Raw genomic sequence first — 23,891 nt, forward strand, 5'->3', positions numbered from 1 at the left:
TCGCGGAAATCTTCCACACGGTACGGACGGGCCGCGATATCAGCATGCAAAAAAACTGTACTTAAAATTAAACGCCCTGTAGGCAAGCCTGGTAGAACGACGTAGCTGGTAGTCAGTTTCCTTTTCCGCAGTCCTGTTACCGCGGCCAGACATGGCCGCCGAAGCCGCTCCTACGGAATCCGTCATCATACGTCCGTTAACAACCATGGCCGGAAGCTGAATCTCCTCCGCCACGACTGCGGTTGTCCAGGCTAAAGTGCAATTGTTCTACTTCTCACGTATGACCTATATCTGAATAAAACGGAAGCGCTGCTCGTCCGGGCACGCAGTCGACAGGATTCGAACCTGCGCAGGGAGACCCCAGAGGATTTCTAGTCCATCGCCTTAACCGCTCGGCATGACTGCGGTTGTCCAGGCTATAGCGCAATTGTTCTACTTCTTCTCACGTATGAGCTATATCGGAATAAAAAATAGAGGCACCGCTCGTCCGGGCACGCAGTCGACAGGATTCGAACCTGTGCGGGGAGACCCCAATGGCTTTCTAGTCCATCGCCTTAGCCGCTCGGCCACGACCGCGGTTGTCCAGGCTATACACAAATGTTCTACTTCTCACGTATGTTCTACATCGGAATAAAAACCGGAAGCACCGCTCGTCCGGGCACACAGTCTACAGGATTCAAACCTGTGCGGAGAGTCTCCCCCATCTCCCCCCTCTCTATCCCTCTCCCCCTCTCTATCCCTCTCCCCCTCTCTATCCCTCTCCCCCCTCTCTATCCCTCTCCCCCTCTCTATCCCTCTCCCCCCTCTCTATCCCTCTCCCCCCTCTCTATCCCTCTCCCCCCTCTCTATCCCTCTCCCCCCTCTCTATCCCTCTCCCCCCTCTCTATCCCTCTCCCCCTCTCTATCCCTCTCCCCCTCTCTATCCCTCTCCCCCTCTCTATCCCTCTCCCCCTCTCTATCCCTCTCCCCTCTCCCCCTCTCTATCCCTCTCCCCCTCTCCCCCTCTCCCCCTCTCTCTCTCTCCTCTCCCCCTCTCTCTCCTCTCTCTCTCCTCTCTCTCTCCTTTCTCTCTCTCTCTCCTCTAGTCCATTGCCTTAACCATTCTAGACCATTGCCTAGTCCATTGCCTTAACCGCTCGGCCACGACTTTTTTTCTTTATTGCCGTCTTTGACATTCAAAGGAAGAAACTCAACAGATAAAACGCGTCAGCGAAGCTTCGACTGACACGACATGTTAAAATTTCTTCAACTGTGCCAACCCGTCAAGTACATCAATCCACTCTGGTGGTTCGCGCAGTGCCCGATACACTTCCCTGAAACGGACAACACCCTCTATGAAGTGATGACGCACGGGTCGGACTTCAATATCTGCATTGTTGAACTGCATCCTCGTTTTTCACAAGCCGTGGAGGCCCAGGAGCATTATCGAATCGAATGGAATTCTGTTGGTGTTATGAACCGGCAAAAATTTTATACCGTGTGAATTTATGGGTAAATCCTTTTTTAAACTTCTTCGAAGAACATCTCAGAAAAAAACTGGGTCCCAACAATCCAGAAACACGTGTTCTATTGTTTCAGGTTTCCTACATAGGTAACAATTAATTGTCCAAGGGACGAATAGACCTTTATTTTGCATCCATGTTTTGACTGATAATGTGTTAGTATGCAGTTTAAAGAAAAAGGATTTGACTGATGGTAGTACTGGCATCTTTTTAACTCTCTTGAGCACATCGCCTCCTGGGCATCCACGTTGTGGCGACCGGTAAATCGGTACAGGAAGCATTACGTCCACTAAATGCGAGTACAATTCTTTAAGCGTAACATTACTTAAGTATTCCGCAGAGAATCAAACATGGAGCATCCTACATGCGAGCACCACTTCACGCATGTACCCTTTAAGTGCACCACTCATAGTTTGACATGAGTATACAACAAATTCTGACAGGTGTCTACCTAGTCTAACTTGCACTACTGTGCGAAGGAACACATCATTTTATTCACGGAGAAACATAAACCGTGAAACAACTTGTCGCAAAAACAAACGTACAAGACTTAGCCCACTTTTTTTCAGAGACAGAAACAAGTTTGCTCGACTGGCTCTCTCCCAAGTCGAAGACGAAATAAATCAGACAAAAGCACGGTGAATTTTTTTGAATGGTAACTCGTGATGCACTAAGCACATTCATCACGTACCATATCATTGCAATGAGAAATGTATTGCAGACAGTGGCTCGCGAGAAAACAGACAATTGTCTCCCCTGCCACGCGTCAGCCTTTTCCTTCGCCCTTGAAGTTTTTTCTTCTCAGTGCGGATTAGGGTCCCGGTAAAATTCAAGAGGCACACGAAGGTACGTTGTCGGTGTCGTGGACCAGGGTATTCTACTGTAATGGTCTGGTGTGGCTTCCCAACTGCCATGCCAAAAATTATAGCTTTTTTTCCCAGTTTATCAGGGCCCCCGGGCACTGACAAAATTTATGGACAACATTTGTTACCTCACAAATGCTTTCTCTATCGGAACAGAAAATAGCAATGTCATCGGCGTCAGCCAGAATTTTCACATGCGCTGATTGCAGCCGAAATCCCATTATGCACTCGTTAGTTTGAATGGCTATGCAAAGCGGTTCGACGTAAGCAGCGAATAACAGGGGCGACAAAGGACAGCTCGGCCACGACTGCGGTTGTCCAGGCTATAGGCAAATTGTTCTACTTCTTTTGACGTATGACCTATATCTGAATAAAAAATGGAAACACCGCTCGTCCAGGTACGCAGTCGACAGGATTCGAGCCTGTGCGGGGAGACCGCAATGGATTTATCGTCTATCGCCTTAATCTCTAGGTCACGACTGCGGTTGTCCTGGCTATGGCGCCATTGTTCTACTTCTTCTGACGTATCACCTACATCTGAATAAAAAATGGAAGTACCGCTCGTCTGGGCACGCAGTCGACAGGATTCGAGCCTGTGCGGAGAAACCTCAATGGATTTCTAATCCATCGCCTTAACCGCTCGGCCACGACTGCTTTTTTTTTATTGCCGACTTTGACATTCAAAACACACAAGATGAACGATTAAAACGTGTCGGCAGACCTTTGCCTGACACGGCATGTTAAATTTTTTTCAGTCTTGCCAAATCATCAAGCACATCGATCCATTTTGGCTGTTCAGGGAGGGCCTTATACGCCTCCTTAAATCGCACAACATTTTGAATGAAATGTTCCCGTACAGGTTTCACTCGTTCATCTGCATTGTTAAACTCCATTCTGGTTTTCCACAAGCTGTGAAGTCCCAGGAGCATTACTGCATCAAATGGAAAATCATCTGTTTTGTGAAAAGGTAGAAATCTTATGCCATATGCATCTAATGGTAGGTCTTTCTTTAAAGTTCTCTGAAGGACATCCCAGAAAAAAATGGGATCCCAACAGTCCAAAAACACATGTTCAATGGTTTCCGGTTTGTGGCACAGGAAACAGTTTGTTGACCAAGGGACGAAAAGACCTTTATCGTGCATCCACGTTTTCACTGATAAGGTATTAGTGTGGAGTTTAAAGAAAAAGGATTTGATCGCTATCAATATTGGCATCTTCTTGACTCTTTTAAGTACATCCGCTCCTGGGCCTGCAATGTGTGGCAAACGATATATCGGCAGAGGAAGCATTGTGTCCACTAAGTCCACGTACAATTTTTTTTTTCTTGACATTACAAAAATACTCCATGTAAAACCGAACATGCAGCATTCTGTACGCGAGCACCACTTCTTTAAGGTACCCTCTTATCGCACCATTTACATGTACCGAACTTACAAGAAGGTCAGGAAGAAGTCGACAAAGCCGTACTTGCATTACGGTCCGGAGGAAGACATCATTTTCATCCCGTAGGTACATGAAACGCGAGACAACTTGTCTCAAAGATAAATGCGCCAGGCCAAGCCCACCTTTCTTCACAGCAAGAAACAAGTTTGTTCGACTCGTCCTTTCCCAGGTCGAAGCCCAAATAAAAACCGCAAATACACGATGAAGTTTTTGAATGCTTGCCCGGGAAGCACTGAGCACATTCATCACATACCACACTTTAGCAGTAAGGAACAGGTTGCAGATAATGGCACGCGAAAACATCGATAACTGTTTCCCTTGCCATGCATCACTTCTTTCCTTGGCCCTCGATGCTTGGTCCAGCCAGTACGGATCTGGGTCCCGGTAACTGTCAAGGGGTACTCCTAAATACAACGCTGGAGTGGTGGACCAGCGCATCCGAGAATAGTGTTCAGGCGTGACGTCCCAGCCACCGTGCCAGAACCCGTTGCTTTTTTCCCAGTTGATCTGGGGTCCAGTGCAGCTACAAAATTTGTGCACTACGTTCGTTACCTCAGAAATACTCTCTGTATTTGCACAAAATACAGCGATGTCATCAGCATAAGCCAAGATTTTTACGTGCGCTGATTGCAGCCTGAAACCCGTTATGCATTCATTATTCCGGATGGCCAAGCAAAGTGGCTCAAGGTACGCCGCGAAAAGCAATGGCGACAGGGAACAACCATGTCTTACAGAAGATCGCACTTGCAGGCTGCCAGTGAGTTCGCCGTTCACAACAATTTGAGTCGTACAGTTTGCGTAAGCCATTCTAACACCTTCTGTTATTATTCGGCCAACATTCGCATGCTCTAGTACGGCAAACAGGACGTCATGAGACACCCGGTCAAAGGCTTTTGCCAGATCTAGTTGTATCATCGCCACTCGGTCATCAAAAGAGTCACAGCATTCTAGTATGGACCGCGCCACGTGTATGTTCGTAGCGATACTTCGACCTTTTATGCCACACGTTTGGTGCGTGCCTACAATCGATGTTATAACACTCTGCAGTCTCTTCGCCAACACCTTCATGAAAATCTTGTAGTCGACGTTTGTGAGGCTTATCGGGCGATAAGACCCCACCATCAGGAGCTTTTCAGCATAATCGGTTTTAGGAATGAGAACTATGTGCGAAGTTGTGAAGGACAGCGGAATACGTTTTTTCTCATAACTTTCAACGACATTGACTTGCAGTATCTGGGCTATTGCAGTTTTGAAAGCTTTGTAGAAAGCTGCTCCCAGGCCGTCGGGGCCAGGAGCTTTACCGGTTGGCAATGCATCTATCGCGTCCTCTATTTCTTGCAAGTAAATCGTCTGTTCGAGCCGTATTTTGATTTCTTCGGCAAGTTTCGCAATGGAAGCCCCTTTCCGCTTTCCGCGAATGACCCAGCATATCTTTGAAGTGATCACAGATTGTTTCCTTGATTACGCCACTGTCTGCCGAAGCCCCTGCCACAGTGTTTATTTGTCGTATTTGCTTTCGACACGAGTATCGTTTTTCATCGGATATCGCTCATTTTGTTGGTGTTTCCCCTGCCCATAGCTGCTCAGTACGCGCCCGAATAACTGCCGCAGTATACTTATCGGCGTCCATTTTTTCCAGCTGGGCTTTGACATCCCCGATTTCATTAAAGCATGTGCCTGGTTGTGCACTTTATATACACGTGAGGTATTCAAGCTGTTCACGAAGCTCTGCTTCCTTTTGTTTCTCGGCATATTTCAACTGCGTACCTTTTTCAATCGCTCTTATTTTTACCCTTTGCTTAAACTCCTCCCACGCTGCAGCGAAGTTCGACGGTTGCTCTGTAATTAGCTTCTCTAGTTCTTGGTTTACTTCCTTAGCGAATCCTTCGTCCTCCAACAACTTAATATTTAATTTCCATAACTGCCAATTAAACCGCTTTTTGCTTTGCTGCCTGCCAAAGGTTGTAATCACTAGGGCGTGGTCACTGAAAGCCACAGGTCTGACATCATACAATGTGCATAGTGAAGAAAGTTCTGCCGACACATACACTCTGTCCAATCGGGCATGGCTATTGCCCTGAAAATGGGTATACCGTGTACAAGGGCCATTGGTGAAAATACTTCCAATATCTTCTAAATTATGGCCATGGACCAATTCGTTCAAGACATCAGCACTCCTATCTCTCACAAACGAACTTCTTGCACGATCGGTAGCCTGACAGACGCAGTTGAAATCGCCTAGTAGGATTAGTACTTTGTCACAGTTTAGGTATGTCTCAAAGCGGTCAAAAAACACTCTTCGCTCGGACTCCGCATTTGGTGCATACACACAAATAACTCGGAACTCAACGCCAGAGTACAAAAAATCAACGACAAGAAGACGGCCGCTATCACACGAGAAAAGTGACTGCACCGTAATACCGAGATTATTGCGAAGAAAAAGTACGCAGCCGCCAGAGACACCTACAGAATGACACACACATACTTCAAAGTGCGTACGGAAAACGGACACCATACGTTCTGTAGCTTCTTGGCTTTCAATTTTAGTTTCTTGTATTGCAACTACGTGCAGATCGTTGTCTAGAAGAAGGCGACTGAGCTGGCATTGTCGCCTTCTTGCTGCAAGGCCTCGCACGTTTAAAGTGGCTACACGCAGTGCTTCAGTTAAAAAGAGAGCCATATCGAGAGAAAAAAACGCCTTATTTTATGGTGTCTGCCTTCGCGCCACGCCTAAAAAAAAAAAAAATCCCAAGACCCCAGAACGGGCTCTAGGCATGAAACTACGGAGGCGGTTTCCCCGCCTGCCGTGTTTCGGACGAAGTGTTCGGCCGCGGCTTCAAGGTCGGCCGCCTCATACCTGCGGCTTTGGACGGCGGCTCGTCTCCGCCATTGCCATCCTGTTGAAGCGCCGTGCTCTCACCGTCGTCGTGCGGGCGCTTTCCCGCCGCTAGGTTAGCCGCCCCGGAAGACATGTCCATGCTCACAGGGTCAGGAGGAATGAAAGGAGACCCAGTAGCGACTGGGGATTTCACCTCGCCCTCCGACCTCGGCCCTGCGTCCTGGCGAGGCGCTGGTTCACGTATGGTTACGCCCTCCTCAGCAACAATTTTGTCCTGTTGCGATGTCTCCACGGCTTTCGTCTCGCCCGCCGCTGTCGCAGTCGTAGCGGCAGACGTCTCTTCCATATCCGCCGCGTCCATGAGCAAGGCTGAAGCGTCCTGAGTGTTAACGGACCCGAAGACTTTTGCGTAGGCACGCTCGCACTGGCTGTCCTCGTGGCCGAACCGTCGACAAGCACCGCACCGCGGTATGCGGCACTCCCGGCGTATGTGGCCCGTGCCACGGCAGCGAAGGCAGAGTGGAGCCCTGCCCGGCACGACCACGAGAGCCAGCTCACCGGCGACGCTCACCTGGTGCGGAATGTCGTCGAGCTTCACTCCCGGTTTCAGCTTCAGGGTGACGAGCCTTGTAGTGCAGCCTTTGTCTGCCATACCCTGCACTCACCACCGCTCGCGGGCAACGTCAGTCACCTTGCCAAATGCCGCGAAGGCGAGCTCCACGTCGTCGTCAGGAACACTGTGCAAAAGCCAGTGGACTTTCATGCGCACGTCTTGGTTAGCTGGGTCGATGACGAGACACCGGCACTTTTTCACAACCAGGTCACCAGCACTCACAATTTTTTTCACGGCGTCTTCATCCTTAAACGTAACCGCCCACACGTGGCTCATCCTGTAGGCTCCGATGGCGATTACTTCCGGCAGGAGCGATAACTCAGCCAGAACATCGCGGAAATCTTCCACCCGGTATGGGCGTGCCCTGATATCACAGTGCAAAAAAACTGTGTTGGCAACGAAACGCCCTGTAGGCAAACTCGGCAGAACTACCTGGTATTCAGCACCTGTCGAAGAAAAAGCACCAAAAGACCTGTTTCCGCGGCCCTGCTGGGCCGCTGACGCCGCTCCGACGGAGCTCATGATAACGCGTCCGTTCGCTAGCGCGGCCGGAAGCAGAATCCCGCTCGGCCACGACTGCGGTTGTCCATGCCATGGCGCAATTGTTCTACTTCTTCTGACGTATGACCAATATCTGAATAAAAAATGGAAGCACCGCTCGTCCAGGTACGCAGTCGACAGGATTCGAGCCTGTGCGGGGAGACCCCAATGGATTTCTAGTCCATCGCCTTAACCGCTCGGCCACTACTGCGGTTGTCCAGGCTATGGCGCCATCGTTCTACTTCTTCTGACGTATCACCTACATCTGAACAAAAAATGGAAGCACCGCTCGTCCGGGCACGCAGTCAACAGGATTCGAGCCTGTGCGGGGAAACCTCAATGGATTTCTAATCCATCGCCTTAACCGCTCGGCCACGACTGTGGTTGTCCAGGCTATGGCGCAATTGTTCTACTTCATCTGATGTATGACCTATATCTGAACAAAAAATGGAAGCACCGCTCGTCCACGTCTAGTCCATCGCCTTAACCACTCGGCCACGACTGCGGTCGTCCAGGCTATGGCGCAATTGTTCTACTTCTTCTGACGTATGACCTATATCTGAATGAAAAATGGAAGCACCGCTCATCCAAGTACGCAGTCGACAGGATTCGAGCCTGTGCGGGGAGACCCCAATGGTTTTCTAGTCCATCGCCTAAACCGCGCGGCTACGACTGCTTTTTTTTCTTTATTGCCGATTCTTACATGCGAAAACAAAAGTAGAAATGATAAAAACAGCAGCAGCCTACTTGGCTGACACGGGAGAGGTTAAAATCTTCTCAAGGCAACTAAGTCGTCCAGAACAGAGGTCCATTCGGGCCTCTGTTCTTGCGCACGATACACTTCATTTAGGCTCACAACACTTTCAATAAAGTTTTCTGGCACCGAACGGACATTAACATCGCCACGTCGCACTTGCATTCGTGTCCTCCAAAGGGTGTGGAGGCCCAAGAGCATGATTAAATCATATGGCACTCCTCCTTCGTTTGTGATCGGCAAAACCTGATGCCGTATGGATGCAGGGGAAATTCTTTTTTCGCGGTTCGTTGGAAGACATCCCAATGAAAAATTGGGTCCCAACATTCCAGAAACACGTGCTGCACCGTTTCAGGCTTTTTTCATAGTACACACTAAACACGAATGGCACGAGATGGGAGGTTTATCTGTGTTCGTCCGCTTTAAAACGCCTCATCGCCAGACGAGAACACCGGTCAAACGGTGCACATAATATCAAACACCGAAGCAACACCAGCTAGAACTGACGGTGTGATAACGAGGTCCGCAATCGTTCATAAGCCGTCTCTAACGGAGTGGTTGTCGCCATTCGGAACCTTCCGAACGGTGTAGAAAAAAAACACCGTACGGCAACTGAGACGGAGCGAGGTCAAATTCCTGCTGCTGTTCAAAAGAACGCGCCAGTGGAACTGTGTACTTTTATCTGTTTCGCTTAGTTCCGGAACGAGGCAGCAAGTTTTGGTTTCGGCCTAGATGCAATCGACAGCAGGCGGCGCAAAGGATCAGAAGACGGCGAGAGAGTCGTGACTCGTGAGTGCGGACGCTGCGACCGAAGCGGTGTAGGCGCTAGGCCTAGTAGCGCCAGCGGGGCCGTCTCGGATTGCGTCGCAGAAGCGAGCGCGGCGGGTTGTCTGGAGCCTCTCTTGGAACGGATATCGTGAGCGGCGACTGTGCGTTTGCCGCTGCTGCTTTTCGATGCGCGTCGGAGAAAGGGAAGATGGACGCTTAACCGAGTTCACCGAAGTGGATATCAAACGACGGCTGAGCTTGCCCCTCGCTCTGGTTTGCGAATGGCGGTATGGCGCCGTTGTGAGCGAATTGAGACAAGCGCTGGCTTTGCCACGCCCTTGGCCAGCGGGAGAGAAATTTCTACCTCGACACTGCTGCCCGGAAGGATATTTTTGAATCCCTGCCGTCTCACATCCCCCTCGCCGTCATGGTAAGTGATTTTGCGTCTTAAATATCGTTGTACGATAAAGACGTGAGCAGGCTTGTGTAGAGCGCTGAAGCACTGTGCTGCGGAATGGAGCAAAACATTAGCTCAGTTTTCTTAACGACGCGCTGCCAGTGTATGGGTTGTTTTATATGACTATGCGCCAGCGCTTGAGCACCTGCATTGTCAGTCAATCCCATTGCCTGCGTTATAAGTTCGCCTTCATTCCGCAAAGCACCGCACGAGTGCTCTGTAGTACAAGTCTGCTTGGGTCTGCACTGAAGTACACCTTGCAAGCGGCTGTATTTTTTCAGCATTGTTATTTTAGTGCCTTCCGAAGCATTTGTGTCATTTTAGTTTGGTTATGTGCAGCATTTTTGCCACTCTTAATTTCATGCATGTTCGCAGAACGAGGTATGCGGCATCGCTATTAACATAAAAAAAAATCAGGTCGCTTTTTCTAAAATGCCATGGTTATCCCCACAATAAACATAATTTTACTTATCGTGCGCGTCGCAGCAAGTTTATGAATGTGCTCAAAGCTTCTGAAGTGCACACTTGTATTCTGCCGTCATAGATTCGGTCGCCACATTTAGAATTCCAATCTGATTATTTGTTGCTTTCAGTCAGTGGCGCAGTCTCTTTGTCACTGGAACACGAGTGAAAGCGAGAAAGTAACGGCTGTCAATTCTTGCCTTATGTTCTGCGGTTCGTTGCGGCATAACTTCGATGGGTGCAGTATAAACGTGCTGTCACTATTTGTGAAAATATAACAGCTGCTTTAATTTCAAAGCATCACATACTTCATTGCCTTGCTCACCTATCATTATTGAAGTCAGTAATTCGAACGACATACATTTTATTCACAACGATTTGTTTGGTATCAAACCTGACTGGACATTGTTCTATACAGGTTCTAATCTATGAAGAACTCCAAGGTTGCATCAGTTTAATCTACAAGCAGTACCAAACAGTTCAGAGTTAAGTCGGAAAGAAAGATGCCCCCTGCAAAACTTGTATGTATTTTTGTGCAAAGTATTGGTGGACATAGGCAGGAACTGAAATTTGTTTACAAAAATAGCAGCTCAGTATTTATCTGACCATCTGATGACTAGAGTTAAGTCGGAAAGAAAGATGCCCCCTGCAACACTTGTATGTATTTTTGTGCAAAGTATTGGTGGACATAGGCAGGAACTGAAATTTGTTTACAAAAATAGCAGCTCAGTATTTATCTGACCATCTGATGACTACCTTTTAGGCACAGAATTTACTCAAATTTAGTCATTGATGTCACGACCCTTAGCAAAGCTTGGGTTTTGTGATTATTTATTTTAGAATGGGACTGGCACAAAGCCCTGGTGTTTCGTTATCTTGAAAAGAGGCGGGACGCAAACAGTGACAGTAAGGAGCTGCTGACCCCCAAGAAATTTTTGTTAAAATTCAGGCATAGTTACTTGTGCCATTAAAAAGAAGACAATAGTAGGAATAAGGAGCCAGTGTAACTGCTGCAACTATGGTCAGTACTGAAAATAGAGTAATTTCATGACTAAACCAGATACAGCGTACTGACACGCTGCTATTTTGGGATTTTCATTGCTACTGTCTCATTTTCACGCGTGTTTACTACCACTCTTTTCAACTAACCAATAATCCAATGTTGAGACGGTTGTGGTTTCTTTAGACTTGCACGAAATTATGGAGAGGCGATCACCATTATTCGGTTTTGCTACTGTGCTTTTTTTTTCATTTTATTGACAAATGGTAATGAGGTCCGGACACGGTGCAGCTATTTTTTATTTTCAGTTGGAAAAGAGTGTTTTGTGTTGTAGTCTTCGATGGCATCCAATCACTGTGGAGTGCTACTTCACAAGCGGTGTATATTGGCGATATACACTTTGAACAACATCATACCAGTTTTTTATGTTTAGGTCTTCATTATACACACGCAAATATGATTCGTGGGGAGTACTGATTGTTGCGTCCCGGGCTGTTATAGGTGCTCAAAATGTGATTCCCTAGAGAACATTTGCTTTTTCGATGCTTAGCAAGAATTCCTGTAGTCGCCATATGTATCAAATGTCACGTATGTATGAAATGCTTTAGCAAGAGTGGTAGATTTCGTGTGCAGTTGTACCTTTCGAATACGCACTTTGTATCACGCTCCCTTATGAGCAGTGGCTCACCATTGTTTCTTTAGCCTCTAGTTCGATTACAGTTAGGCTGTTGCTGCACTGGTTGCAATTAAATGAGATTGAGCAGCCCAGTTGTCTTATAGCTAGAATATGGTTTTCAAATCTCTGGCAGGGAGGCCATTGCAGCATTTTGTTTAACATTTGCATAGTTGTGGTGGCCCAATAAATGTGATCATGGCTCTAATGGACAAATCATATGTTCAGTTGCGCCTCTGTAATATGGACACTTTGGTTTCCGAGCAAAATTCTCGCAAAGTGATTCCTCCATACTAACGAATCATGAATGAAAAAGTTTTGATACAAAGCTTGTCACCGAGGTCTCCTGCACATAGTGGTGGGCAATGAAGTAGAAGCTAGACAGTGTTGATAGCTCCAAGTACATTAGCCTGGTTACCATTATCTTTAAAAATCGGTCAGTGACATGTTTGAACCTCGCATTTCTTTGACTTTATTCTTGAAAAAAATTGGGTTGAGCATGGTTTTTCTATGTAAAATTTCTCACTTTGAGGAGGAGAGACCACCCCCTCATGAATTCATCCCTAGGATAGTGTAGTCATAATGTGCATTATACTGAAATGCGACAGTATTATTTTGCACTTCTACAAGTGTTAGAAATGTCAGTGATATTTCGTTTTTAATTTTGCAGGACCAAGCACTCACAGCATGCCTCCTCACCTATCAAGGCGCAGTTTTCCTGTTCATTGGCCATCACCCTGTAGTGAAAACCTCATCGCTTCTGTGGGGATTCTGCTGTTTGCAACCTTCTGGGTGTTCCGTTTGGAAAATCTAAAGAAGGCACTCTGTTTGCTGACTTTTCTTGAGAGTGCATTTAGATATTTGGCTTAAAATAAACCACGCTTCGATGGTTTTGAGCTCATCAGTTTTTAAAAACCACTTTGTATTTCCTTCATAGAGGCCTCTTCTATCTGCCTGTACATGTTTTACATGTCTAGTTTTTTAGTACTGTTTGGAATACTGGTAGTGGAACACAAACTGTGCTGCTATAACCTAACAATGTTAACATGATACAGTTGGCCAGAGCGAAGAAAAAGGAAAGCAATATCAGCATGAATCTGTGAGAAAACTGATGTATAGCCTTTGTCAAGAAGTACAGAGCCAAAGGGTTTGGCTTCTAAGCCGTGTAATAAGCCCTCTGAGCATCCATGGATGTCCAACATTTACGGTAGTCAGGGCAACATTTTCTGTACCTTCAGAGATCTGGAATGCTAGCGATGCACAACAAGGCTCAGAAGCGAATTCCTTGTGCTCTAAACTTCGACAAATGCTGTACTCGCATTATGTGACAGCATGGAAAGACATGACAAACAGGAATAGCAACATTTCGTTGACCCTAAGATTCATATCCCCACTGGTTTCTTGTCCCTGCATGTGCTAGTCATGGTTTTTATCTTTTTGCATCTAGCTCGGACAGCTTCCTGGCAGCACTGTCAGCATTTTGTTTTTTTGTTTTTAATGGACTTCCCGTTCTGCCACATGACATATTTGATAGCATTTATACATGTCCTTTAATTAGAAAAAAATAATGGTGATAATGGATTTGGTGAACAATTAAGTTTTCAAGCAAATATGTGCTTAGACACAGGTTTTCAGAAATTCATTTACTTATTTAATCACAAAGTTACTAGTCCTTAGTCTGATCAGTTGCCATGGGAACTTTTCTAGAATTTTTCTTCACATCGTCCTAAAGTGAAGGTGATGAATACCTTTCTCGCGATCAATGAGAATGCCTGTGTCCTGAGCGCTTTGACCTTAGCCCATGTGTTTTTGCTTTGCTTGTAGTGCGCACAGTCAAGTAATACCAAGTTGACTAATTCCTTGTGTTTCAGCATTAGTCATTACTCGTTAGCTAGATTGAAAAGCATGTGTGCATGTGTTTCTGTATTCTAATTTTTTCCATATAAGTTATGAGTGCTGCATTTTATTTCCGGCAGGCTCCTTCAAATAGGTGGCTAACATATCTTTCGGGGCACATAAACATTCTCTAGAGTATAGGCCTCCATATATTGTGTAAAGTTTTGTGTTCTATTTATGTGATTGTGTGTTAAATTGAATGTATTGTATACGTTTCCTAAGGTTATGTTCATCCTATGTGTTTCTCAAGAACAAACACAAACATTAAAGGTTGGATACCTGTGATATTTTACTGTAGATTTAGTGGGCTGCTTTAGGAGGTCTGTTTAGTATTTCTTTTACTGTAGTTTGGAATCTGCATCTTGAAGTTAGCCACTTGGAATTAGCCACTGGTAATTGTCTGGTGCATAACATTTTTTAGCTAATCTTATCTGACAGCACCAGTTAGCCTGAAGTGTAGCGAAGTTCTTAAATCAACTCTGCATTGTTTTTCAAGATTTGCTATTGTATCGTTTTGATTACTTTTAGGTGCTGATTTCAAGTTAGTCCTTATCTCTAATACCTGTCCAAGAATGGTGGTTTCAAATGTTGTTTATTGTCCTCCATTTAAAAAAATAAAATTGTAATCTACAGGTCTTTGTGACCTTTACTTTGCGCAGGCTCTTCAATTTGTTTTCAATTGAGTAAGCTTGACATGTTAAGCAGCCTTTTAATGCTGCTGGTGTTAATATTTCAGATATGTGTTGGTTAGTAACTGACAATTGTGATAATCCAGTGCTATTTGTAGCGGTGGTCTGCGTAATTCAGAATTTTCGAATATCCAATGAAATGAATGTAAGTCGCATGCGCAAGTTAAATTGCGAACAGTGTTTTGAGGACGTGCTAGTAACAATGTTCTGTAAAGTGCTTAAAGCTGCAGTCTCGAAAAAAAAGTTTGTTAAACGTACACACCTACCTTGCACTATGAACGTAAAATCCAAGAACTATATTTTTGTTCCAAAATAAAACCACGGAGCACAAGCTATATGCAATGTTTTTGTGTAATCCTTACTGCGAATCCTGCTTTTATCGACTTTGAGGATTTATAGACTGGATAAAAATAGTGCTCGAAAAATATTTTCAATGTGCGAGTGGAGCACGGAATTCAAAATTCTTTAAAAAGGTCCATTATGGGCTGCAAAAATAAGTAACAGTAATGAACGGATTTTAAGGATACAATATACAAATGCATTCTATTTAAAAACTTCTAAAGGCAGAGAGATGGCAAACATTATTTGTCCAATGTGGTGCTGCCCGCAAGTGGCTTGTGCACCATTCAGGTTCTTTAACTTCAGGGATTCGGTTTTTATACCACAGTGAAGAGATGGTATACTTTTACGAGAATAAAAATGTGTTGCAGGAATTTGGCACGTAGGTAGGTCCGTTACCACGGTCTTGTTTTAAGTTTCATTGCCTGTCGTCTCCCCAACTCTGCTTTTCTTGCCCATTGCGAACCACCCCGTCAAGATACTTTCGGCTAGCGCCGGAGCCATTGTTTGTGTATTTTTTACAGAAGTGCCGTATATTCAGCGGATTCAGATTAAAGACGTTTCCTTGCCGCCACCGCTGGTCTCGTTTCCGCGATGTACGGCAGTACGCTGCGACGTGACTGGGACGTCGTGTGTATGCATGGCGCCAGATCGTGCAACGCAGGCATCCAGGAAGAGATGAAGACAGCGGTCCGACGCACTTTGTATCCAGCGTTCTTGCCCTGCTCCTTACAGTACTACTTCGTAACGGCATGGACGGAACGGGGCCCGTTGTTATATCTCAAAATTGAAGTTCGATTGGGCTTTGTTCATGACTACAAAGCGCATTCGAACCTGATTCTTGTGATTAACTAGCACCGTTCCTCCCGTATAGTTAGCAGTTCTAGTAGCCCTGTAAGAAAGAGCAAAAATGCAATATTAAAAACGGATCGCTGTCATCACCTTCTCCTAGATGCCGGCGTTGCAAAATCGGCGCCTGCATAAACACGACACCGCAGCCACCGCATCGCCGCGGTTGAAACCTCCCATTGCAAACCGGAAGTGCATCGTATTTTTTGGTGTAAACATCTACACCAAATATACTCCCATTGTCAACCGCAAGTGCTTCGTATTTTTTTGGTGTAAAAATTTACACCCAATCTGCTCCCTTCGCCAACCGTAAGTCCTCCCTACTTTTTGGTGCTGAAATCTACCCCAAGTCTAACGGTGTATATCGAACCTCGATATGGGAGGACGCTAGAGAACAAGCCAAAAACATCCATCTGGGTTGATTTGTGTTTAGTGTGTACGCAGTTTGTCGTCCATGGAACGAAAATCCCCTTTTCATGCAACCACGTCTTAACAGGAAGTGTATTAGAATGTAAACTAAGAAGAATGTTTTTACGGGTCGTTTAACCGGCATTCTTTAATTCGTTTTAAGACGTCTTGCCCTGGGCCTCCCCGGTGCGGTAAACAATAAATGGAAATCGGCAGCATTTCCACAAGATTCTAATACAACTCTTTTTTGGAAACGTTACACAAGTACTCAAGTGAAAAACGCGCGTACAGTAGTCGAAAAGAAAGTACAACTTCCCGCATGTACCCATTGACAGCACCGCACATACCTTCACAGCATGAGAACGATTTCTGGGAGGGGTCTCCGCAACCTTACCCTTTGATCTCGGAGAAAGATAAAACGCGACACAACTTGGCGCAAGAAAAAGTGCATGAGGCCGAGCCCTCCTCGTTTAACCGAAAGAAACAAATTAGTACGGCTAGTTCTCTCCCAGCTTGACGCCCAAATAAACATAGCAAACACGCGATGCATCTTTTGAATGCTGGCCCGACTCGCACACAGAACATTCATCATGTACCATATTTTCGATACAAGGAAAAGGTTGCAGATGGAGGCGCGTGAAAACATTGATAATTGCCTCCCTTGCCATGCATCTGCTTTCTCCCTCGCCCTTGAGCACTGCTCGTTCCAACTTTCATTTGGATCTCGATAACAGTTATGGGGGACGCCGAGATATTGCGTTGGCAGGCAAGACCATCGCAGCCGGGAGAAGTGATCAGGCCTCGTTTCCCAGTCACCGTGCCAAAATCCAGAGCTCTTGTCCCAGTTTATCATACACCCCGTTTGCTTGCAAAATTTATCTACGATACTGATCACTTCAGTAATACTGTCTCGATTGGAACAGAATACTGCGATATCGTCCGCATAAGTTAGGAGTTTGTCATGTGCCGACTGCAATCGAAAGCCTGAGATGCGGTCACTTTTGGCAATAGCTAAACAAAGTGGCTCTAGGTATGCCGCAAACAAAAGGGACGACAGCGGGCATCCCTGCCTTACTGACGAACGCACTGCCAGCCTATCTGTGAGGTCACCATTTAGAATAATGCGCGTGGTACAGTTTGCATATGCATTCTGACGCCTTCTATGATAATGCGGCCAACGTTCCCGCGCTCTAGTATGTGAAAAAGTACATCATGTGACACGTGATCAAAGGCTTTTGCCAAATCCAGCTGCATCATAGCAATGCGGTCCCCCATCGCATCACAGCATTCCAATACAGTACGTGCGACGTGTACATTCGTGGCAATGCTGCGTCCTTTAATTCCGCAAGTCTGGTGCGTTTCAACCAATTTTGTTATTACGCTCTGGAATCTCCTAGCTAGGACCTTCATGAATATTTTGTAGTCAAAGTTGGTGATGCTTATCGGGCGATAGGACCCCACCAACAAACGCTTCTCTGGGTCATCTGATTTTGGGATGAACACAATGTGCGATGTGGTGAATGACAGCGGTACTTGCTCACGTTCATACGCCTTATCCAGCGCTATTAACAGTAACTGAGCGACTATGGGCTTAAATGTTTTGTAAAACTCGGCGCCCAGCCCATCAGGTTCTGGAGCTTTACCGGTCTGTAAGTCGTCAAGTGCAGATTCTATTTCATTCTCAGTTATGGGTACCTCAAGGCTCTCCTTTATATCATCCTCAAGTCTTGACTTGAAAGACAAAAAATCTGAAGAGAAAGCATCGCCAATCTTTCTTACTTTGCCAAGAAGGTCGTTGAAGTACTCTTGAAATGACTGCTGGATTAGATTGGCATCACATGAAATTTCAGCACCATTTCTTTTCCGCCTGATTTCTTTCTGTCTAGCGTACCGCTTTTCATCTGTTAAGGCTCGCTTCGTCGGCGTTTCACCGGCCCACAGTTTTTGTGCCCTTGCGCGTATAACTGCTGCTTTGTACCTTTCACTGTCTAGTGTCTCAAGCTGGCTTTTCACATCCCTTATATCTTTTGCATATCTCCCAGGCTCGGAGCTTTCCATGCTTAATTAAAACTGCAGTTCGCGCGCTGCTTTTTCTTCTTGTTTTTCTTTGTGTCGGTTGGAGCAACACTTTTCTGTGGCTTTACTTTTTGGCCACTCTTTGAAGTCTTCCCACTGAACGACAAAAACACTGGGCCGCTCCTCGAGCAGCCTCTGCATTTCATTTACGATGTTTTTTAAAAATCCGTCGTCCTCCAAGAGTTTGGCATTGAATTTCCAGAGATTCCAGTTGAAGCGCGCACACCTTTCTTTCACCCCGAAACTTCCTATCACAAGACAATGATCACTAAACGCCACAGGTTCAACTTTGTAACCTGTGCAAAGGGGCACAAGTTCAACAGATGCATAAATTCTGCCCAATCTAGCATGGCTATCACGCTGAATGTGTGTGTATAGTGGTCTATTACCGCAGGTAAATATGCTGCCAATATCTTCAAGCCGTTGTCATTAACCAGAGCGTCTAATAATTGTGCACTCCTATCACGCACAGGCGGACACTTCACTCGATCGGCAGCGGCACACACACAGTTGAAATAGCCCAAGAGCACCAGCACTTTATCACAAACAATGTAAGACTCCAATCTGTTAAAAAAAATTCCTGTCTTTCAGAGTCAACGTTCGGTGAATACACTCATATAATGCCCAGTATAACTTCGAAAAGGAAAAGTCAACTACAAGAAGGCGTCCACTTCGACAAGAAAAAATTGACTCCACACTGATGCCTAAATTATTTCGCAGAAAAAGGGCGCACCCACCCGAGGTGCCAAAAGAATGGCAAACACAGACATTAAAAAACGCACTAAAGGTGGACACCATACGCTCAGTAAACTCCTCACTTTCAATCTTCGTCTCCTGTACAGCTACAATGTCCAGCGCATTGTCAGCAAGAAGACGATTAAGTTGGCATTGGCGCCTATGAGCACCAAAACCCCTCACATTCAATGTTGCTATGCGCAAAGCTGTGTCAAGCTTCATCGACATGCGTGAGGAATAGCTGACATATGATATACAGTGCCCACCATAACCGACGAAGCACTTCTACACTCACAGTGTGCACTGTGCGGCGTCGCCAATCCATTAGTCCGTTTGCAGGCGCCTGGAAAACCGCTAGGCAGTTCCCCGCCGGCCGTTGCAGACCTCGGCACTACCTCTGCCGGGTACTTCCAACCACAACCGCAGAAAACAGGAACACACTTAAACAAACACATTTCTGCGCTAGGGAGGCGGCTTCCCCGCTTGCCGTATCTCGCCCGCAAAGTTGGGCCGTGGTTTCAAAGACGAGCGCCGAATTCCCGGGGATTTCGACGGTGGCTCGTCAGTGCCAGCGCCTACGTGTGGCTTTTCACCGACGCTTTCCACGTGGGAGCGCTTCCCAACTATGAGGCCGGCAGCCTCCTGGTTGAAATCCATGGCTTCGCTGTTGTCCAGTCCCAAGTTATCGGGATTCTCAGCAACAGCTCCCGTCGCTTCCTTTTGCGTGCTCAGGGGTTCCGTTGGAAGGTCACGCTGCACTGGTACGTCCGCCGCGACTGCGGTGGACGTCTTCGCCCCCTTGCTTCGTCGGGCGCGTCAACGTAGGTCCATCCCCTGTCGCTGGCTGCCCAGTTTCACGGACCGCGTCCTCCGCGTCCGCCCCGTCTATTAGCAGCTCAGCCGTGTCTTCACTGGTCCCGGGGCCAGCAATGCTTGCATAAGTGCGGGCACATTGGCCTTCTTCGTGGCCGAACCTTTGGCAGGCTCCGCAACGTGGGACTCGACACTTTTCGGATGTGGCCCGTACTGCGACAGCGTAGGCATAACGGGAGCCGGCCTGGTACGACGACCACCGCCAACTCACCGCTAACGTTCAGCTGGTGCGGCATGTCGTCGAGCTTAACTCCGGCTTTCAACTTCAGTGTGACGAGCCTCGTTGTCGAGCCCTTTTCAAGCACACCCCGCACTCGCCAACGCTCTCGAGCGATTTGCGTGACTTTCCCGTACGGCGCAAAGGCAGCACGTACGTCTTCGTGCGGTAAGTTGTGCAGCAGCCAGTGTGACTTCAGTCGAACATTCTGATTTGTTGGGTCAATCACCAGGGAGCGGCTTTCTTTCACAAGCATTTCACCGACGCTCAAAAATCTTCGTTACGGCTTCGGAATCCTTGAGAGTGACTGCCCAGACGTGGCTCATCCGATACGCCCCCAGGGCGATAGCATCGGGGAGCAGCGCGTGCTGAGCTAGGGCATCCCGGAAATCCTCGCACCGGTACGGGCGGGCTTTGATGTCGGCATGCAAAAAAAACTATTTTCAACGAAACGCCCTGTAGGCAATCCTGGCAGAACAACCTAGTAAGCATTTTCCGCATCAGTAAACCTGTTACCGCGGCCAGACATGGCCGCTGAAACCGCTCCGACGGAGCCAGTCATTACACGTCCGTCACGCTCCTTGGTCGGAAGTTTAATCTCCCCTCGGCCACGACTGCGGTTGTCCAGGCTATAGCGCAATTGTTCTACTTCCTACGTATGACCCATATCTGAATAAAAAACTGAAGCACCGCTCGTCCGGGCACGCAGTCCACAGGATTAGAACCTGTGCGGGGAGACCCCAATCGATTTCTAGTCCATCACCTTAAACGCTCGGCCACGACTGCTTTTTTTTCTTTATTGCCTTGAAAAACACAAGTAACAACAGATAAAGCACCTCAGCCACACTTGAGGTGGTGCAGAGGAATTAAAATCTCAAACCAACCAAATGATCAAACACAGAAACCCACTCTGGTGGGTCAGGCTGCACCCTGAAGGCTTCGCGTAGATAAACAGCACTCTCAATGAAGTTTTCACGTGCAGACCGAATGTTGACATATGCGTGTCGCACCTGCATTCGCGTTTTTCACAGATCGTGGAGGCCGCGAAGCATAATCAAATCATAGGGCACTTCCTCATTTTCGACTGGGAGGGATCGGTTTCCATAAGGGTGTAAGGGAATATCTTTTTTAATCGTTCTTTGGAGGACATCGCAAAGAAAGATAGGCTCCCACCACTCTAAGAAAACGTGCTCGATCGTCCCAGGTTTTTTACACAAACAATTTGTTGTCCATGGCACGAAGACCCCTTTATCATTCAGTCATGTTTTGAAAAGGAGCGTATTAGTATGCAGTTCGAAAAAGAATGTTTTAACTCCTGACCTAACGGGCATCATCTTAACTCGCTTTCAAACATCTTGCCCAGAGCCTCCAGTTACCGGTACAAAGGTACCGGGAGCGTCACATCAACCAGGTCTTTGCACAATTTTTTCTCCGTGACACTGCATAAGTAATCTGGGGAGAAACGTACTTCCAACATCTTGCACGACAGAACAACCTCGCGCAAGTAGCCAGTCACAGCACCTTTCATGTTTTCGCATGACACTATTCTTCCAGGCAGCAGCCTCTGCAAGCGCACTTGCATAACCGTTCTTAGAAAGACATCACTTTATCACGGAGGAAAATAAATCGCCAAACAGCTTGACGCAAAAACAAGTGTGCCAGCCCAATTCCTCCCCATTTGACAGTACAAAACAAATTCGTTCGGCTGCTTTTCTCAAATGTCGATGCCCAAATAAAAACAGCAAAAACGCGCTGTATTTTTCGAATAGCTGTCCGCGAAGCACAGAATACATTCATAAGGTACCACAGCTTTTAAGTCAGAAAAACATTGCAAATAGAAGGCGGGGAAACATTGATAGTTGTCTTCCTTGCCACGCATCGGCTTTCTCTTTTGCTCTGGAAGTTTTTTCTATCCAGTGCAGACTGGGATCCCGATAGCAATCTAACGGCACGCCTAGGTACCGTGTTCGTAAGGTGGACCTTCGCAGCCTACAGAATAATTATGGTGCAGCGTCCCATTCACCGTGCCAAAACCCAGAGCTCTTATCCCAATTAATCTTACATCCTGTTTGATCACAAAATTTTTGCACGACACTCGTCACTTCACAGATGCTCTCTCTATTTGAGCAACACACTGCTATATCATCAGCATATGCCAGCATTTTAATATGTGCTGACTGCAGCTTGTAACCGGTGATGTGGTCGTTGTTTATGAATGATAAGAAAAGTGGCTCTAAATAAATTGGCAAAAGCTGGGGTGAAAGTGGGCAGCCCTGCCTAACCGATGAACGTACTGCGATGCTATCGGTGAGATCTCCATTAACTATAATTCTGGTCTTGCAGTTTGTGCAAGCCATTTTAACACCCTCCTCTATTACGCTGCCAAGGTTACAGTGACCCAGCAAAGCAAAAATAATCTTATGGGAAACCCGGTCAAAGGCCTTCGCCAAGTCTAACTGCATCGATCATAGCTATCTGAACATCAACCACGTCAACACATACTGATATGGTTCTTGCAACATGCGTATTTGTGGCAATGCTGCGACCTTTGATGCCACATGTCTGACGAGGCCCAACCAGTTTGGTGATTATGGTCTACATTCTTTTTGATAAAATGTTAATGTACACTACATAGTCCACGTTGGTGAGACTAATCGGTCGATATGAGCCAACCAGGGTTCGTTTCCCCGGGTCGTCACTCTTGGGGATTAAAACAATGTGGGAGGTAGAGAAGGACAACGGAACTTTTTTCGGTCATAGGCTTCCATAATAACACGAAGCAAAAACTGGACCACATGTTTCAAAGTTTGAAAGAAAACAGCATTTAGTCCGTCCGGCCGAGGAGCTTTCACAGATGGTAGGTCCTCAATTGCGTTTTCTGTCTCTTGTAAAGTAATAGGCAATTCTAGACGCTCTTTAGTTTCGTCATTTAGTCTTGGCACCAGACTTAAAAACTCCTGCTGAAAGCCGTCTACAGTATCAAGCTTATTGCTAAGCAGCTGTTCGAAGTGGTCTTCTACAGCGCGTTGAATTTTGTTGGCATCTTCCGCGATGCGGCCTTCATATCTGATGCTTCGAATTTCTTTCTGGCAAGCGTATATTTTTTTCGTCTGATAGCGCTCTTTGTTGACGCTTCGCCGGCCCACAATTTTTCAGACCTTGACCGTATAACCGCCGCTCTGTACCTGTCGGTATCTATTCCTTCGAGCTGACTTTTCAAGTCCGGTATTTCTGTAGCAATGTTTCCCGGCTCAATACTTTCCATGCTCAGTAAACACTCAAGTTGTGCATTCAGTTCTCTTTCTTTTTCTTTCTCTTTGTAACGAATCACAGTACTTTTTTCTATTGCTTTTATCTTTACCCACTCTTTGAAGCCATCCCATTCAGCTGCAAAACTCGTTGGGTGCGCAGCAAGCCGCTTTTTAATCTCGGTTGTAACTTCCGCAAGAAGCTCCTCATTGTCAAGAATTTTTGCGTTCAGTTTCCATAGATGTCAGCTGAAGCTTGATTTCTTTTCTTTATCCCAAAAGTCGCACTCACTAGGCAGTGGTCACTGAAAGACACAGGTTTCACAGTGTACGCAGAGCAGAGCGGCACAAGATCCACATCTACGTATATCCTGTCGAGTCTAGCGTGACTATCCCGCTGAAAGTGCGTGAATTCTGGCTGGTTTCCAGTGGAGAACACTCTGCCAACATCCTCAAGGCCGTAATCATGCACTAATGTCTTCAGGAGTTCGAATCTTTTGTTTATTCGCGATCTGCGTTTCACTCTGTCGGCAGCTGCGCACACACAGTTGTAGTCATCGAGTACAAGCAAAATCTTGTCGCTCTGCAACCATGGCTCAAGAGCCTCAAAAAACAATTGACGCTCGCTTTCTAAATTAGGAGCATAA

At 46.5% G+C, this 23,891-nt stretch overlaps 5 non-coding genes across 5 annotated transcripts; all 5 read right to left on the reverse strand.

The window, feature by feature from the left end:
- Window positions 1–494: 494 nt before the first annotated feature.
- TRNAS-AGA (transfer RNA serine (anticodon AGA)) lies at window positions 495–576 on the reverse strand. Its single transcript has one exon. It is a non-coding gene; the product is annotated as a tRNA-Ser (tRNA).
- Window positions 577–2,937: 2,361 nt separating this feature from the next.
- Window positions 2,938–3,019, reverse strand: TRNAS-AGA (transfer RNA serine (anticodon AGA)). Its single transcript has one exon. It is a non-coding gene; the product is annotated as a tRNA-Ser (tRNA).
- A 4,910-nt stretch (window positions 3,020–7,929) lies between these two features.
- TRNAS-AGA (transfer RNA serine (anticodon AGA)) lies at window positions 7,930–8,011 on the reverse strand. Its single transcript has one exon. It is a non-coding gene; the product is annotated as a tRNA-Ser (tRNA).
- Window positions 8,012–8,100: 89 nt separating this feature from the next.
- On the reverse strand, window positions 8,101–8,182 carry TRNAS-AGA (transfer RNA serine (anticodon AGA)). Its single transcript has one exon. It is a non-coding gene; the product is annotated as a tRNA-Ser (tRNA).
- Window positions 8,183–20,700: 12,518 nt separating this feature from the next.
- TRNAS-AGA (transfer RNA serine (anticodon AGA)) lies at window positions 20,701–20,782 on the reverse strand. Its single transcript has one exon. It is a non-coding gene; the product is annotated as a tRNA-Ser (tRNA).
- Window positions 20,783–23,891: the final 3,109 nt, after the last annotated feature.

Source organism: Amblyomma americanum, chromosome 7 (assembly GCF_052857255.1).
Source record: "Amblyomma americanum isolate KBUSLIRL-KWMA chromosome 7, ASM5285725v1, whole genome shotgun sequence".
Lineage (NCBI taxonomy): Eukaryota > Metazoa > Arthropoda > Arachnida > Ixodida > Ixodidae > Amblyomma > Amblyomma americanum.